General features: G+C 29.0%; 1 pseudogene; it reads left to right on the plus strand.

The window, feature by feature from the left end:
- The first annotated feature begins 10,457 nt into the window (after positions 1–10,457).
- Positions 10,458–10,576, plus strand: LOC120597450 (uncharacterized; annotated as a pseudogene).
- Positions 10,577–11,485: the final 909 nt, after the last annotated feature.

Raw genomic sequence — 11,485 nt, forward strand, 5'->3', positions numbered from 1 at the left:
CAAGAGAACTGGAATGTGGAACATATTAAAATATCCACTAACCTCTTCTATCTTAAGTAGCTTTCAGTATCACACATGAAATACCAACAGAAGTTATCTCAATATTTTTAAGCAAGAACACATTTTCTGCTTCTAGCACAAACTTAACCTTACTAAGATACATGTTTTCTGATGATAAAACTCATTGTTAAGTGATAACGCTAAAAGCAGAAATAGTTCTTTTCAAGATAATAAGATATTTTCACCCCAGTTAATAAAATACACTTCCACATAAATATTAGATTTCACAACTTAAAATTAAACTTCTAAATGAATAAATATTTTCTGGTAAGAAAACTGTTTTTGGATGATGCTGCTAAGAGAAGCAATACTTTTTAAGGTAATATGATATTCCCACCCGTTATTAAAATATATAAAAATAAATATTACATTTTATAACAACTTCATAGCACATGAAATATAGTCATAGTTACAATATTATGAGTAATGTAGATTCCTTAAAAAGATGCTTTATTTTCACATACACAAAAATACTTAGATATTTTGCCTCAGATAAAGCAAAAGTCTTTTTTTATGCAGAAGTGTTCATTTTACTATTTGTACTGACTTGATAGCCAATTTAATCAGATAACTGATTTATTATATTTTTTCTGGTGTTTTAACATCTTGAAGATATGATTAGACAAAACTATTGATCTTTTCTGATTTTTAATTTTCAACTGAACATTTACCTCATTCATATTATGACGATATATATTCAAATTACTACATACTTACCTAAAGGAGATGTTGAAAAGAATCCCTACAGTATTTTATGCCAATAATAAATTGAAATTTCAAATTATTTCCATTGTTAAACATGAGGTGTCTTTAAGCTTGCCATTCGGTTTAACAATTATATACCACTGTTAGATCTTCTTTAGTTACCACTTGAATATAGACTTTAATGGCATTTTCATGTAGTTTTTAATTGATGCTTTTTTCCAAATTAATTTTCACACTAAAATCTACAACTGGATAGAGAAAACAACAAAAAAACAAAATAAGGTGTTCTATGAAAATTTCTTAGTATGGTTCTAATTCTATCAAGGAGAAGTACCTCATGATGAAATGTGATTTTTTACTTAATAGACATTTTTTTAATGATATTATTATAGTGATACAAATCTGAAATCATCTGAATCTTAGATTATTAATGGTTTGCATGTCCCAATTTTTTTCATTTATTATACTTTATTGAATTATGCCTTACTATATAGCCTTTTCTCCATTATCTATCATCTTTCTCTCTCTTTTTCTCTCTCATCATCTGTCTGTCTGTCTGTCTGTCTATCTATCTATCTATCTATCTATCTGTCTATCTATCTATCTATCTATCTATCTATCTATCTATCTATCATCTATCTATCTATCTGTCATCTATCTATCTATCACCTATTATCTATCATCTATTTATTTTCTGGTTAGGATATAAAACTCCAGGGAGTCTCTGGGTATCACAAACCAAATAGAAATGTCATAGAAATAATACTTAATAATTTACTATCTGAACTTCCAACTCATCTGTCATTGCCCTTTTGCCAGACACCACCATAAACACATCTGTGCTTGAACAAGTATCCTTTATTGCTCATTGCAGCTCACTGAAGTGCCCCACCAGGGGGAACTGTGAGCCATATTGGTAACAGCACAATGTCTTATAGGACTTAGGCTTGTGTGAGATGTTTTAGAGGAAGCTTTAGAGAAGTGGTCTTTGCTGTGAGTTAAGAAGCAGTCGTGTTATAACTGGCTATCTTAAATATTATCAAGGAGAGAAAACTAGAGTGAGGCTAACTAAATCTGTAATTAGTAAAGCAGTAGCAGTTATTCATATCATTTTGAACAGAAAATGCTGATCATTTTTGCATTTTGAATAATGTTCCTGATTCTGTGGGTGTTCAGATATGATTATGGAGTACCCTTGTATTTGATTCGACCTATAAAAGTGACAGAATGGCCTTGTTTGATATTGATAATTTGTGAAACTTTTTATATTCAACAAGAGAACACAAAGGCTCAGCTATGAGTGCAAAGTTAGTTCCTAATCTCAGGAGCTGCTTTTCTCTTTCTCAACTCAAGCTTGAGGACCTAGAAAAGATACTGTGTAGTGTGTGTGTGTGTGTGTGTGTGTGTGTGTGTGTGTGTGTCCCCAAATTAAATTTCTTGACACAAATTTGGGGTTAGAGTTTTTAGCTAAGAATTCATCAGAAAAATTGTATTGAGACTTGAAGTTAGAAAGGCATAGAAAATAAAATTAGTAAATGAAGCCCATTCACAGCCCAAACTCAAGGAAATATGGAAAGGAAAAAAATAAAATGAAAACCTAAATTTCTGTAAATATTTATATTTACTCACAGAGATGTATGTATAAAGATAACTGAGTTAATCAACTCAGAATTTGATATGTAATTATTATTGAATAATTATATTATTTGCCTACCTAGATAAAATTATTGAAAGAAAGCTTATCAATTCCATGTATTATTTCGTTTATTTGAGAAATGCGTCATCAACTGAATAGTATTGTTAAATATTTTCATGATATATGCATCATTACACTTAGGATACTTAATAGTGTTTCATTTACTGTATTTTTAATTAAAAACAATATTTGTTGGGTGGTTCTTTCATTATTATCTGTGCTGAGACATTTAATCTTATCTGAAACTAATACTAAAATAATTTAGTAGTTATGTGAAATTACAGAGTAATAAATAATAAGTGTGTCTATGAAAAATCATTCTAAGCTTACATCATAATTCACAGTCACAAAATATACAATCTCAGGAATAATTAAATAACACTTTATGGTAAAAGGTAATGTTAGACATGTTGTACCATTTAAATATGGCAGAGCCCTTAATTTAATCTACAGAGTCTTTGGAACAATGCATTTATTTTTCTTTTCAATTTACTTTTTAACTTTACCATATTTGAAAATTTCAGAGGAAGTATTTAGAATGCTATTTGTAGAAAAATCTATTGCTATGTATTTTATTAATTTTTCAAACTTTTTATTTTGAAAAAATGGAACTGCATAGGTAATACAATAAATACTCATGTAACTTAAATGCTCTAATCAATAACATTTACATTTGCTTTATTTCTCTTTATATTTCTATGTATAGGCAGAATTATTTGAGAAATACTTGAGACATCAGAATATTTCACCCCTAAATACTTTAGCACCTACCTCAAAGAACAAAGGCATGTACCTAAATAACCATAAACTAACACACAAAATATTTATCATTAGCATAGTTTTAGTGCTAAGATATATCCCATATTCATATTTTTGCAATCGTCTCAAATTATGTTTTGAATGCACATTTTTATATTATTTTATTGTGCTTTGTTTTACTTTCCTTTAATTCAGATTCCAATCACAGAGTACACATTATATTTAGTTGTCATGTAGAATATATTTTAAAGCATTTTTCAGATCCTTAATAACATTGCATAATTTTTACATTTACTGTATTTCCTTCTTTTAATGCCAACACTTGGTAGTACATATACCATAAAAATCTCAAAAGTGACCTGAAGAAGGCTTCTCTTGACATGACGGTATGCTACTGTAATAGCTTGAAATTCTAAAATACTTTATTAGATATGTGTTTATTAATTTAAACATTAAATGAAGTTGTTGCCAGACAGAATTGCATAGACACTGAGTCTTCAGATAGAGACCCTGTCTTCATAAGAATGTCTCTACTGAATGTCCATTTATTTCCTCCATTCACTGTATTTTTCCTCCTTATCTCTGTAGTATAACCTCCCAACTATTTTCTCATAAAAATCTTAAAGTTCTGATTTCATTTCTAACAGATCACTTGTAACACTTTTTTAATTCAATATGAATTTGTTCTTATTATACTCTAGTCATTTATTATATACTTTGAGGGGTTCTGGAGAGGAAAAAAGGCATAGCAGTCCAAAATCAATGTGCTTTGCAATGCTACAGTCTAGATGGGAAACATACAGTTCATTTTTTTGAGGTAAAATCTGGGTTTGGTGTCTTTAATATGTGTTTGAGTGATGACTTTGGCATGAAGATATATTTTGTCTCTTTTGCCTAGTGTTACCAAATTATTTAAACATCTTTGTATAGAGCATATGTTTCCCATATGTTTTATGTCTCTTACCTGCCTAGTTTGTGAAGACATTCATTTAGGTTTCAAAGAATGATAATGAAACAAACCAGATCTAAATGACAGTATTTGTATTAATAATGGTATTTTATTTTTAGAAGTGTTCATATTTAATAAATATTAAATACATCAATGGAAATAAATAAGCAGCAGAACAAAACTATGCATTTCCAAGAAATACCTATACAAATAGAAATCACTGAATTAGATATTCATTCATTACATGTTGAATAGTATAAATTATAAATTATACATTAAAATAACAGTTGTTTAAAATCCACATAAATGAAATAGAAATAATTAAATAAAATTAAATATTATTTATATTTCTAAATATACTCTTGAGTATGAATAATGACTATTTCCTGTTGATAATTTTCACCTTAAACTTTTTGGAGTATTGATAAACTAATTCCCAGCTCTGCTCAAACTCTTCATCTAATAATCTCATTCTTGATTGATTACTTGGAAGAAAAATTTTTAAATACTAATTTCTTTTTTATTGTTTTGCATCAATATTATTAATATCTTTGATTATCTTTATCTTTTTTAGTTGTAGCATAAAGGTAATAATTTGATATGGTTACCTATATGAATTTCAATATATCATGTTTACATTCTTGAGCTGCAGGAGTTATTGTTCTTGCAATGGCTGCTGTGCAATGCAACAATATTGTCCTAACTACAACTCTTGCAGCTATGATCTGTATATTTTATAAACTATAATTATGTGCTCTTTTGTATTAATTAAATAATTGAATTACTATTGTAAATTATTCTAAATGTAAATACTTTGGAACTTAAAGTCAGCAGAATATACCAGAATCCTAGAACATCTCTAAAACTTTATTATAATAATTTTTTAAAAGCATAGCCCAGGATTCAATTCATTTAATTTTTAAAATACCAAATCGAATATGAAGTTATATCTTATTTCAGAGAACTACATAAATACCTACACACATGCAAACTTCTGCTATTGAAAAATGATTTAAAATTCTACAAGCAAAACATTTTCAGAGTACTTAAAGGTAACTATTCAAAAGTTTTTTAAAAAGATAGTGAGTAATAAGTTTTAAGCAGTTACAGCAGTTATAGATAACACTTAAGAACTGGCCTTCAGGTATGTAGACTTAAAATCACTATTTTTATGTAATATTTGATGATTATGAAACTGCCCATAAGAATGCTAGAATGCACAGGAAGCCTGCCTTTATGGAATATGTGATTTCTATGTTCCTATTTCAAGATTCTTTTGAGAAAAAAAAAAAACTACTCTCTTAATCTAAGCAGCTCACCTATAGAAAGAATTCGTAAAGATAGTAATGTTAATTTGGACATATTGACTTGAGTTACTATATTAGTTTACTCATGCTGTTTAACAAATTACTATACTTTTAGCAGCTTAAAACAACACACATTTATTATCTCACGGCTTGATTCTTTGCTCAGGTTCTCTCGAAGTCACAGTCAGGTATCAGAACTGCTAAAATCTTATCTGTAGGATCTAGGGAATAATGCACTTTCTTTTTTAAAAAAAGGTATTTTTATTTTTCAGTTACAGTTGACATACAATATTACATTAGTTTCAGGTATACAACACAGTGATTAGACATTTATATAATTTATGAAGCGATCACTCTGATAAAGCCAGTAACCATTTGACATCATACATATTTATTACAGTACTACTGACTATATTCTCCATGCTATACTCTACATTCCCATGACTGTTTTGTAATTACCAATTTGTGCTTCTTAATTCTCTCCCCGCTTCACTTAGTGCCCCCTCCCCTGCCCCCAACCTTTTCAATCTCTTTCGGATTATTGGCTAAATTCCGTTTCCTGAGGTTGTAGGACTCCGGTCCCTGTTTCCTCATTGTCAGTCAGGGGCCACTCTGCTCCTGGAGGCTGCCAGCATTTTTTCTCACGTGGCCAGTCTCCATCTTCAACTAAGAAAAGGCACATCGTGAGTCCTTCTCATGCGTTTAATTTTAATGACTTTCCCCTCTGCAAATCTCTTTTTCTTCAGCTATCATTTCTGCCTCCCTCTTCCACCATAAAAGGCTCTTGTAATTACCCAACCGTATAATACAGGATAATCTGCCTATTTTCAGATCAAGTGATTAGTATACTTAGTTACATCCACAAGGTCCCTATTGCCATGTAGCATAAAATATAACCATATGAATAACACCAAGAGGTGGAGATGACAGAAGCCAAAATTCTGCCTACCGTAGTTACTGTCCAAAGATTTGTACATTTAATACAAGGTGTTTATTTATTTTCAAATGTTTCCTTTACCCAATAACAAACACATATAGAACAATTTTAGTGTATAAAGGAGAATAATTGAATGTGAATGTACATTTTATTTTAGATTTTAATACTGTATATTATAAATTGATTTTTCAAAATAGTCTTTTAAATTAGTATCGCAATATATTTTTTTTCCAGAAGTTAGGAAAACAGATTGATTTCAAAGCATACACAGAAATAATAAAAAGCATATTACATCTATAAGTACAGTATTATAATCTATTACACCAGATTCAAAATACATGTACCCTAACTTTTTAACTATTCAAATTCAATGGAAGCAACATGTACAAATAGCAAAATGAACAATTAATGCCTAAGATGAAAAATTATATCCATACACTCCCAATTTTAATTTTATACTATACAATTAAATGCTGTGGTAAAATGATTTTGTGGTAATTTTGTATTGCAGCAGTTGTATGAATATGTTTCTTCATGATCAGCAGAAATTCTAAATTTCCAAATTGTATGCTATCATCCCAGGCAGATTAGCCTAAAACTTAATATGTACTAATTAGCCAGAGGAGAGGTAGGAAAATTAACTTGACACATTAATTTGCATTTACAGTATCCTTATAATGTGCATGTCCATGGAGAATTTATTAGTTATTCTCTTTGCATCAATATCAAAATTTACTTCTTAGGGTGTCTGACTTGAAAGAAAATATCTGTTTATAAAATACATTGAAATGAGATTGCAATGAAAATTGCAAATAAAAATTAAATTGCAGAAAACGTTGCCATCTAGAAAGTGGTCCCATAAGATAATTGCATGGAACATAAAATTTGCTAACTACATATAAATTTAGGTTTTGATTGTAATAATGATGCATTTAACTTTCAAATTGAGGATCTAGGAAGGCAAATAATCCAAAGTAGCAGATAATTTAAAACTTTTTGTGAAATGTGCTTACTTTAAAATGCATAATATGAGGAGGGAATCTAAAAGTTTGACTATAATTTGAATTTTAGTGCAATACACTCTGTTTTCAACAAATGCAGCCCTTTAAGGCTATCTTATGGATTTATTGTATATAATTCATTAATTAGTATCATCTTTAGTTGTTAAACAAATATTCTAATTTTTTTGACGTTTCAAGATTGAGATCTACAGCACTGACATTCATTAACTTTCAGTAACATTATTTCTTTGATTCAATGAATATTCAGCATTTGTGAAACACCAGTGATTAATTAATGATTTTAAGGTGTCTATTCTTCCTTTGACCTACTTAGCCAGTGTAAGAGTTTATTTTAGGTAAAGCTTATCACAGACATATTGACATAGAATCATTTATTTCATCTAAAATTTTAGTTGAAGATCTACTGTGTCCAAGACACTATCCTAGGATCGATAAGGATATAATAGTGCATTTTATAGGAATATTGTCCTCTAAGAGAATTACATAATGAAAAGGGCCTTTAAACACTCATGCACATATTAGAAGAAAAAAAACTGTTAAAGAGTTAAACTGAAAAATTTATTGGAATTAGATTGCTTCTTAGATTTTTAATTGTAAAATAATACAGTTAGCAAATCTATGTAAATCTCAGAGTTTTTATATGTAGCATAGTGATTTATATGTAAATTCACATATCAGAAAATTCTGTAAAGATTAAATGAAATATTTTTCATGTGAAAACTCTTTAAAATCTTTAAAAAGTTATTGTATAATTTATCCAACCAAAATAAAAAGCATACGTTTTTCAAAATATTTTCAAATTATTAAAAAACAATCTTTAAAAATGTCAAAAATCAATGCTCATAATCTTAAAATCAATGCTCATTGCTTTAAGGCAATATGATCTTTTGGAATATGTACTAATTTTTATCTAGTTCAAAATATTTTTTTGAAGGTAAAAGAATCAGTTCTAAAAAAATGAGCTCAGGTTATCTCAGGTTATCAATTAAAGAAGTTTAATTTAAAAGTCTGTAAAATCCCATAACAATTCAAAGACATTCTTTTCTATGTGTTTATAATTATAAATAAAATACAATGATATTTTGTTTATTTTTTCTTACAATTGCATTTACACAGAACTTCAAACTTTAGTTGATTACTTAATTAAAATAACATTATTTCTTTCACCACCTACCAATTTTCATTAAAAAAACCTATGATTTTCTTCTTTTTCACAGTAAAACTTGGCAGGAAATTTAGTTGGTAGAAGCAACAGGAGCCACTCAGAAGGTTTGAAGAATTATAGAATACGCTGTTTTGGGTCATTGAAAAAAGAAAAAAATATTTGTTTCTAGAGCTATTTGGAAAGTTATGGTATTTGACTGCAATGATCAAGATTGTACAAGATCAAACAAAGGTCAATGGCTTTCCCGATTGAAGTTGTCTATTATTTAAAACAGCTAGAGAGAATAATGTAAACTCATAGAGGATATACTATATCAATAGGAATAATTAATATAATTTTTGAATATAATTCATTAACATTGTCATTAGTATAGCCCTATAGTTGATGAACCTAGGGGTTATACTGTGGAATTTGTCATTTAAGCTTTTTTCATGGTCAGCAGAACGTAAGGGACATCATTCACCATTTGCTAGTAGTTCGATGCGGAGATACTGAGCCTCATACCCGGTCTCCAGCTCATACCTACTTTGCGAGCCTTATGAGGGATATTTCCTGGTTGTTGCTAAAAATGAGGATGACCACTATGTCTCCTTTTACTGTATGAACAGGGGGTTATGAGACAAAGAATATATAAACTATATAAAACAATTCATGTAGTGACAATCATGGCATAGTCTCCAAAGGATAAATAACAATTTCCATATTTATGCAGATACACTGGGTACAGTTTTTTTTGTTTTTTTCCTAAAATTGCAGTCACATGAGGTTTTGGGTCTTTATTCATTAAGTGACATAAATTACTTGATACAAATAAAGTTCTTATACATCATATAATTGTTTGTTGGTTATGGGTCTGTCTTTCTTCTCTTGATTGTGAGTTCTAAAAGAAAAGACATAGTTTTCAATCACACTCTACCTTTTATTAGCTCTGGTTCCCTGGACAAATTACTGGATTTTTTTCTGAGCTTTAGTTTTCTTTTCTATGGAATAGAATTGATAAACACTTTTTTGATAATATATATTTTTTAAGTTAAAACACGTAAGGTATGACAGACAAAATTAATTCTAACAATTACTAATTTTCTTCTTTGCCACTATTCTGCTATATGAGTAGCTACTATCAACACTGAAACATTGAAAATATCATGAGTAGTCACAAAATAACTGAATATGTCAATGAACACATAAATAAGGGTATCCTTGTCAAACTCTTTTATAATTAAAGATTTTAATATTAACTCTTGAAATCATGTGTTAGTGATCTTTCTAGATGATTTAGTTACCAAATCTAGTTTCCTATATCAGTGAATTGGTGAATGGAACAGTGCACGATTTTTAATGAGCAAAAACCAAATGCAATAAAGTAAGTCTGAATGAGTGAATAATTCATTCCATCCACATTTCCAATAAAAAATAGACTCTTCCTGAACAAGCAGAAGATATGGGATAGTTTTATAAGTTATCATCCAGTGCTTTCTTGGTATTAGGAACTTTTATAAATGCATAAGTTGTCTCATTTAACACACAAAAATTTTGTGAAGAACATTCCATTATTAATTTCACTCCTACTATTCAGTGACAGAGAAACTCAATCTAGGGATGTGTTCACACACACGCACACACACTTACAAAGGAGTCAAAATTTTTTTCTCTAAATTTGTTTCAACTTTTTAAGGAAAAAATATGTTTCTTTCATATATGCATTCATTACATTTCTCTGAAAAATATGAATAATTTCTAGGTCCAGCAAAATTTTCTTGCTTTCTCCTATCTTCTAAGTTGTATTTTTTCTTAATTATTTTAGTGATGGCCTATCACTTTTATACTATCTTCCTCTTTGTACATATGAAAGTTCGAGTCTCTGGCCATGCCGTCCTGAACAAGCCCAATCCCATCTGATCTCGGAAGCTAAGCAGGATCCAGCCTGGTTAGTACTTGGATGGGAGACCACCTAGGAAGACAAGGTGCTGTCGGCATAAAAAATAAAAAATAAGGGAATGTAAACTGACAAGGTCCTTGCAATCTGTGAGGTCAACCAAGGGTTGCTTCACCTAAAAAAATAAAAATAAAAATACTAACTAAATAAATAAATAAAAATTTTTAAAAAAGAAAGAAAATTTGAATATTTCCACTAATTTTTGATACTACTTTAGCAGGGTTAGAATTTCAGTTTAACATTTAGTTTTGCACAACATTATGATGATCTTAGTGCATGTTTTTCTGTCATTGTTTGTATTGCATGAGAAATCTATTGTCAGCCTATTTGCTCTTTCTTTTCAGATAAATATTTATTTTCTAAATGATTTACATTTCTCTCTATTAATGTCATGTATTATCAATCCAATGCATTCAGTTGTTTATTTGTTTTAATTTGCTGTATCAGCACATAGTATGTATCTTTAGTAACAGTATTCTTATCATTGTATTTTTGGAAAATCTTAATTTTTTCCTCCTAAAAAAGAGTTCCCTAAAACTTACTTTATTTTCTTCTTCTGGAACTTCATTGAGACATATGTTAGAGCCTGCCAACTGAATTCAGTTGCTGGCTCTTCATGGTTTTATTCTTCAATTTTATGTATATACACATATGTATATTGCATCTGGGTAATATTTAATCAATTTATAAATTAATCAATTAATTTATAAGTCATAAATCAATTATTTTATAAATTATTAATTAATTTACAAATTTAATTCATTAATTGATTGATTGATTAATTTATTAATTAAATAAATTGAATTCTCTAATTTCTTGACCATGGCTGTCTTAGATACTGTAGTGTGTGTGAGTTACTTAAATGACTATATATATTTTATTTACTATGCTTTAACCTTTCTACTTATCCATAGCTGTTGAATAGCATGTAATGTTTTCTTCTTTGTGT

The sequence above is a fragment of the Pteropus medius genome, unplaced genomic scaffold, assembly GCF_902729225.1.
Source record: "Pteropus medius unplaced genomic scaffold, Ma_sr-lr_union100, whole genome shotgun sequence".
In the NCBI taxonomy this organism is placed as follows: Eukaryota; Metazoa; Chordata; class Mammalia; order Chiroptera; family Pteropodidae; genus Pteropus; species Pteropus medius.